The 7,693-nt window shown below is 55.7% G+C and overlaps 1 pseudogene; it reads left to right on the top strand.

Annotated features, from left to right (window-relative positions):
- The window catches only part of LOC140472022 (ephrin-A2 pseudogene), a 117,219-nt pseudogene extending 112,220 nt beyond the window's left edge, over positions 1-4,999 (top strand).
- The last annotated feature ends 2,694 nt before the right edge of the window (positions 5,000-7,693 follow it).

Raw genomic sequence — 7,693 nt, 5'->3', positions numbered from 1 at the left:
AGAGTGAGAGGAGAGGGAGAGAGACGAGAGGGAGAGACAGAGGAGAGAGAGAGAGGGAGAGAGGGAGAGAGTGAAGGAGAGGGGAGAGACAGAGGGAGAGAGAGAGAGAGAGACAGAGAGAGGGAGAGAGGGAGAGAGAGTGAAGGAGAGGGAGAGACGGAGAGAGAGAGAGAGAGAGAGGGAGAGAGGGAGAGAGTGAAGGAGAGGGAGAGACAGAGGGAGAGAGAGAGAGAGGGAGAGAGGGAGAGAGTGAAGGAGAGGGAGAGACAGAGGGAGAGAGAGAGAGAGAGGGAGAGAGGGAGAGAGTGAAGGAGAGGGAGAGACAGAGGGAGAGAGAGAGAGAGGGAGAGAGGGAGAGAGTGAAGGAGAGGGAGAGACAGAGGGAGAGAGAGAGAGAGAGGGAGAGAGGGAGAGAGTGAAGGAGAGGGAGAGACAGAGGGAGAGAGAGAGAGAGAGGGAGAGAGGGAGAGAGTGAAGGAGAGGGAGAGACAGAGGGAGAGAGAGAGAGAGGGAGAGAGGGAGAGAGTGAAGGAGAGGGAGAGACAGAGGGAGAGAGAGAGAGAGGGAGAGAGGGAGAGAGTGAAGGAGAGGGAGAGACAGAGGGAGAGAGAGAGAGAGAGGGAGAGAGGGAGAGAGTGAAGGAGAGGGAGAGACAGAGGGAGAGAGAGAGAGAGAGGGAGAGAGGGAGAGAGTGAAGGAGAGGGAGAGACAGAGGGAGAGAGAGAGAGAGAGGGAGAGAGGGAGAGAGTGAAGGAGAGGGAGAGACAGAGGGAGAGAGAGAGAGAGAGGGAGAGAGGGAGAGAGTGAAGGAGAGGGAGAGACAGAGGGAGAGAGAGAGAGAGAGGGAGAGAGGGAGAGAGTGAAGGAGAGGAGAGACAGAGGAGAGAGAGAGAGAGGGAGAGAGGGAGAGAGTGAAGGAGAGGGAGAGACAGAGGGAGAGAGAGAGAGAGGGAGAGAGGGAGAGAGTGAAGGAGAGGGAGAGACAGAGGGAGAGAGAGAGAGAGAGGGAGAGAGGGAGAGAGTGAAGGAGAGGGAGAGACAGAGGGAGAGAGAGAGAGACAGAGAGAGGGAGAGGGAGGGAGAGAGGGAGAGAGTGAAGGAGAGAGAGAGACAGAGGGAGAGAGAGAGAGACAGAGAGAGGGAGAGAGGGAGAGAGAGTGAAGGAGAGGGAGAGACGGAGAGAGAGAGAGAGAGAGAGACAGAGAGAGGGAGAGAGAGAGAGAGTCAGGGGGAGAGAATGAGGGAGAGAGAGAGACAGAGAGAGGGCGAGAGTGGGAGCGAGAGAGAGACAGAGGGAGAGAGAGAGAGACAGAGGGAGAGAGAGAGAGACAGAGGAAGAAAGAGGGAGACAGTGAGGTGGCAGAGAGAGAGAGGAGAGAGAGAGAGAGGGAGAGAGAGCAAAAGAGAGGGAGTGAGGGGAGAGAGGGGGCCGAAGAGATAGAGTGAGATAGAGGGAGAGAGAGAGGCAGAGAGGGAGAGATAGGGTGAGAGAGAGAGAGAATGGGAGAGAGTGAGGGGGGAAGAGAGAGAGAGGGACAGAGAGGTAGAGAGAGGGTGAGAGAGAGAGAGAGACAGAGAGAGAGAGTGGGGGGAAGAAAGAGAGGGACAAGAGAGGAGAGAGAGAGAGAAGGGGGAGAGAAAGAGGGGGGTGAGAGACAGAGACAGAGAGAGAGAGGGAGAGAGAGAAAGAGTGAGGGGGAGAGACAGAAAGAGAGAGAGAGAAGGGGGAGAGAAAGAGGGGGGTGAGAGACAGAGAGAGAGAGAGAGAGGGAGAGAGAGAAAGAGACAGAGTGATAAATATTCTCTAAACACAGTCCTGTCCAATGTGAATAAAGCCCCAGAACAACAGGAAATACCGATTTACAGAGGGTCTGGGAATGTTGGAGCCCCCTGCCGGATCTATCCCTATGGATCCGGGATCAATTGGAATTGGGAATCACCCTGGGGAGACATGGGGCCAAAGGGGAGCGAACCGAATTAGGCCAAAGGTCAGTCCTGGTCCCATTCCAAAGCTGGGCTAGGTTCAAGGGGCCGAATTCCATCCTGATAGACTCCAGCAGGACCCACTGGCTCCTCACTACCCCTCACCCTCACCCTCACCACACCCCATCCCCAAAACCTCTTCGGGTACTTTAAAAGGGGCTACATAAATGCACTTCGGGCCGGCAAACATTGGCGCCACACAAATGCAGGCTGTGACCATCTCCAGTAAGAGAGAAGCTAACCATCGCCCCCTTGATGTTCAATGGTGTTACCATCACTGAATCCCCCCCCCACTATCAACATCCTGGGGGTTCCCATTGAGAGAGAATCTAATCATTGCCACCTTGATGTTCAATGGCGTTACCATCACTGAATCCCCCCCAACTATCAACATCCTGGGGGTTCCCATTGAGAGGGAATCTAACCATCGCCCCCTTGACGTTCAATGAGGACACCATCTTGAAATTAGAACATCGAACACAGAACATAGAACAGTACAGCACAGAACAGGCCCTTCAGCCCACGATGTTGTGCCGACCATTGATCCTCATGTATGCACCCTCAAATGTCTGTGACCATATGTGTGTCCAGGAGTCTCTTAAATGTCCCCAATGACCTTGCTTCCACAACTGCTGCTGGCAACGCATTCCATGCTCACACAACTCTCTGTGTAAAGAACCCGCCTCTGACATCCCCTCTATACTTTCCTCCAACCAGCTTCAAACTTATGACCCCTCGTGTTAGCCATTTCTGCCCTGGGAAATAGTCTCTGGCTCTCGATTCTATCTACGCCCCTCATTACCTTGTATACCTCAATTAGGTCCCCTCTCCTCCTCCTCTTCTCCAATGAAAAAAGTCCGAGCTCAGTCAACCTCTCGTCGTAAGATAAGCCCTCCAGTCCAGGCAGCATCCTGGTAAACCTCCTCTGAACCCTCTCCAAAGCATTCATATCTTTCCTATAATAGGCCGACCAGAACTGGACGCAGTATTCCAAGTGCGGTCTAACCAAAGTTTTATAGAGCTGCAACAAGATCTCACAACTCTTAAACTCAATCCCCCTGTTAATGAAAGCCAAAACACCATATGCTTTCTTAACAACCCTGTCCACTTGGGTGGCCATTTTAAGGGATCTATGTACCTCCACCCCAAGATCCCTCTGTTCCTCCACACCGCCAAGAATCCTGTCTTTAATCCTGTACTCAGCTTTCAAATGCGCCCTTCCGAAATGCATCACCTCGCATTTATCCAGGTTGAACTCCATCTGCCACCTCTCAGCCCATCTCTGCACCCTATCAATGTCCCGCTGCAGCCCACAACAGCCCTCTACACTGTCAACGGCACCTCCAAACTTTGTGTCGTCTGCAAACTTGCTGACCCATCCTTCGATCCCCTTGTCCAAGTCATTCAGAAAATTTACAAACAAATTAGTGGTAGATTTTTCATACCCTCCCACCCATCGCCGCTTCGACCAGACTTGAAGGGAAACGAAAATTGAAAGGTCTGTGTTCTAGTTTGATCGCCATGGATTCCAATTGCACACAGGCAAGTCCAGGCCTGTCAGGAGAACCGGTTCAGCTAGGCCGCTAATTGGCAGCCACTTGCTCTCCCTTCAACTTTGACCTTCGACCTCCTATTGGCAGTGAGGGTGGGGAGGGGGTGGGCGAGAAGGGGCCCGTATTCACTCCCGATTCACGCCCTCTCTCTCTCGCCCCTCCACCAACGCGCGCGTCACCTGGAAACCGGCCAATCACCCTGGTCTGTCCCGCCCCAGTGGAGCCCGGGCCTTGACAACGGGGCTCGGCGAGCTGCTGGGAGGCTGGAAACAAAGAAAGGTAGGCCATTCGGCCCGTTGACGGTCAACCCGATCCTGGCCCGCGTCCTGCTGTAGCCCCTTTTCGTGAGCGCTTATCTGAGGCCCGGCCTACCGCAGGTGGGTGTGACCACCGTCCTGAATGAAGTAATGGTTCCTCAGCTCAGTCCTCCCCGCTATCCCGACACTAATGGAGGGGTGTGGGGGGGGGGTGGGGGGGGGTGGGGAGCACAAACAGAGTCTAAAACATCGGCAACCCCAGCGTCTAATCCGTCTGATTCGGTCAGAATTTTAAGACGTTTCAATCAGACCCTCCCCACTCTCAAACGCCATCGAGGGTAGGCCTCAGGCTCTCTCCAGAAGCCAATCCCGCACCCCCCCGCGCCCTCGGCAGCGAGAACCATCCTTCCTCAGGGAGGGAGGACGTCACTTTCCACTCCCACCGCCGACGATCGGTCAATGTGTCGACAGCACCGTTGCATCCTGGGACGGCTGTCATTGGCGTGGGTATGGGTGGGTTCGGTCTGGGGGGTGAGGGGGTGGTGGTGGGGGGGTGGTGAGGTTGAGTCCTGGAGTACGTGAACCCTCCCCCCTCCCCCACCCCCCACCCAACCTCCCGCCCTCCCCTCCCCACCCACACCTGTTGCGCTTCCCCGCCCTTGCCAACAGGAGGTCGAAGGTCAAAGTTGAAGGGAGAGCAGGCAGCTGCCAATTTGCGGCCTAGCTGAACCGGTTCTCCCTACAGGCCTGGACTTGCCCGCCTGTGATTGTAATCCGCTGCCAACACACGGCAATCAGAACACAATAGCTGCATTTCAAATTCTCCCCTCCTCCCAAACGTCCTTTCATTTTAAAATTAAATCGAGGAAGGACTGAATTTGTTTTGAATGCTGGAATCGTTAACCCCTTAATTTTTCTAATTGTTCTTTCCCTGTTTTTCTGATTTGCCGGACTTGTCAAATCCTGAATTCTTCGTGTTATTTCTCCCCTCAACCCCACGGCTCAGAATTTAAGATTCGGCGTCCGGGGACATCTCGTATCCAAGATGGCGCCATTAATTGGCGACTTGTAGACTCTGCCCTGGGAGTACAGTACATTCTCTTCCTCCGACGGGAGTGACTAACTTCATACATACCCATGTTAAACAGATTCAGTCACACTCATTCTGTTCCTCAGAGGAAAAGACGACCCAAAATCATCGCTTAGGCCTCGTTATTTTGTTAAACTGAATAGCCGTTGGCCACAGACATGTGGCAAGTAACACCCACCCCACACAAATGCCAGGCGATGACCACCTCCATTGAGAGAGAATCTAACCATTGCCCCCTTGATGTTCAATGGTGTTACCATCACTGAATACCGCCCCCCCACTATCAACATCCTGGGGGGTTCCCATTGAGAGAGAATCTAACCATCGCCCCTTTGATGTTCAATGGTGTTACCATTACTGAATCCCCCCCCCCCCCACTATCAACATCCTGGGGGGTTCCCATTGAGAGAGAATCTAACCATCGCCCCCTTGATGTTCAATGGTGTTACCATTACTGAATCCCCCCCCCCCACTATCAACATCCTGGGGGTTCCCATTGAGAGAGAATCTAACCATCGCCCCCTTGATGTTCAATGGTGTTACCATCACTGAATCCCTTCCCCCCCACTATCAACATCCTGGGGGTTCCCATTGAGAGAGAATCTAACCATCGCCCCCTTGATGTTCAATGGTGTTACCATCACTGAATCCCCCCCCCCACTATCAACATCCTGGGGGTTCCCATTGAGAGAGAATCTAACCATCGCCCCCTTGATGTTCAATGGTGTTACCATCACTGAATCCCCCCCCCACTATCAACATCCTGGGGGTTCCCATTGAGAGAGAATCTAACCATCGCCCCCTTGATGTTCAATGGTGTTACCATCACTGAATCCCCCCCCCCACTATCAACATCCTGGGGGTTCCCATTGAGAGAGAATCTAACCATCGCCCCCTTGATGTTCAATGGTGTTACCATCACTGAATCCCCCCTCCCCACTATCAACATCCTGGGGGTTCCCATTGAGAGAGAATCTAACCATCGCCCCCTTGATGTTCAATGGTGTTACCATCACTGAATCCCTTCCCCCCCACTATCAACATCCTGGGGGTTCCCATTGAGAGAGAATCTAACCATCGCCCCCTTGATGTTCAATGGTGTTACCATCACTGAATCCCCCCCCCCACTATCAACATCCTGGGGGTTCCCATTGAGAGAGAATCTAACCATCGCCCCCTTGATGTTCAATGGTGTTACCATCACTGAATCCCTTCCCCCCCACTATCAACATCCTGGGGGTTCCCATTGAGAGAGAATCTAACCATCGCCCCCTTGATGTTCAATGGTGTTACCATCACTGAATCCCCCCTCCCCACTATCAACATCCTGGGGGTTCCCATTGCCCAGAAACTGAACTGGACCCAGCCCCATATAAACACAGCGGCTCCAAGAGCAGGTCAGAGGCTGGGAATCCTGCAGCGAGTAACTCCCCTCCTGACACCCCCCCCCCAAGGCCTGTCCCACCATTCACAAGGCACGAGTCAGGGGGGTGAGGGAATACTCCCCACTCGCCCCTGGACGGGGAGGAGGGGGGCAGCTCCAACAACACTCGAGAAGCTCGACACCGTCCAGGGACAAAGCAGCTCCCCCACCCCCACACCCCCACACCCACAAACACCCTGCTCCCCCCTCCCCCCATCCCCCCCGCCCTACATCCACAAACACCCCCCTCCCCCCCCCCCAGTCACAGCAGGGTGGACCATCTACAAGACCCACTGCAGTGAGGCTCCTCATACAGCACCTTCCCCAAACCCCATCACCTCTACCCCCCCTGGAGGGGGAGGGGGGGGAGCAGATACATGGGGAACACCAGCCCCCTGCACGTTCCCCTCCGAGACCCCCCCCTCCATCTCCCACACATCATCCCGAAATATCTTGGCCATTCCTTCGGGGATTAGAATCCTAGAGATCCCTCCCTAACAACAATGCCCACTCCCTCAGCACTGACCCTCCCACAGCCCTCACTCCCTCAGCACTGACCCTCCCACAGCGCCCACTCCCTCAGCACTGACCCTCCCACAGCGCCCACTCCCTCAGCACTGACCCTCCCACAGCGCCCGCTCCCTCAGCACTGACCCTCCCACAGCGCCCGCTCCCTCAGCACTGACCCTCCCACAGCGCCCACTCCCTCAGCACTGACCCTCCCACAGCGCCCACTCCCTCAGCACTGACCCTCCCACAGCGCCCGCTCCCTCAGCACTGACCCTCCGACAGCGCCCACTCCCTCAGCACTGACCCTCCGACAGTGCCCGCTCCCTCAGCACTGACCCTCCCACAGCGCCCGCTCACTCAGCACTGACCCTCCGACAGCGCCCACTCCCTCAGCACTGACCCTCCCACAGTGCCCACTCCCTCAGCACTGACCCTCCGACAGCGCCCACTCCCTCAGCGCTGACCTTCCGACAGTGCCCACTCCCTCAGCACTGACCCTCCGACAGTGCCCGCTCCCTCAGCACTGACCCTCCCACAGTGCCCACTCCCTCAGCACTGACCCTCCGACAGCACCCACTCCCTCAGCACTGACCCTCCGACAGTGTCCACTCCCTCAGCGCTGACCCTCCGACAGCGCCCACTCCCTCAGCACTGACCCTCCCACAGCGCCCACTCCCTCAGTGCTGACCCTCCCACAGCACCCACTCCCTCAGCACTGACCCTCCGACAGCGCCCACTCCCTCAGCGCTGACCCTCCGACAGTGCCCACTCCCTCAGTGCTGACCCGGTGATGACTCAGTCAGTGGAGAGCGAGGTCCACAATGGGGATGAATCTCATTTATGTCTCCCAACTCAGACTGTTGTCTGGCCCCGGGGA

This window comes from Chiloscyllium punctatum, unplaced genomic scaffold (assembly GCF_047496795.1).
Source record: "Chiloscyllium punctatum isolate Juve2018m unplaced genomic scaffold, sChiPun1.3 scaffold_219, whole genome shotgun sequence".
In the NCBI taxonomy this organism is placed as follows: Eukaryota; Metazoa; Chordata; class Chondrichthyes; order Orectolobiformes; family Hemiscylliidae; genus Chiloscyllium; species Chiloscyllium punctatum.
The sequence above is the reverse complement of the archived record's forward strand: the minus strand, read 5'-3'. Positions and strand labels throughout refer to the sequence as shown.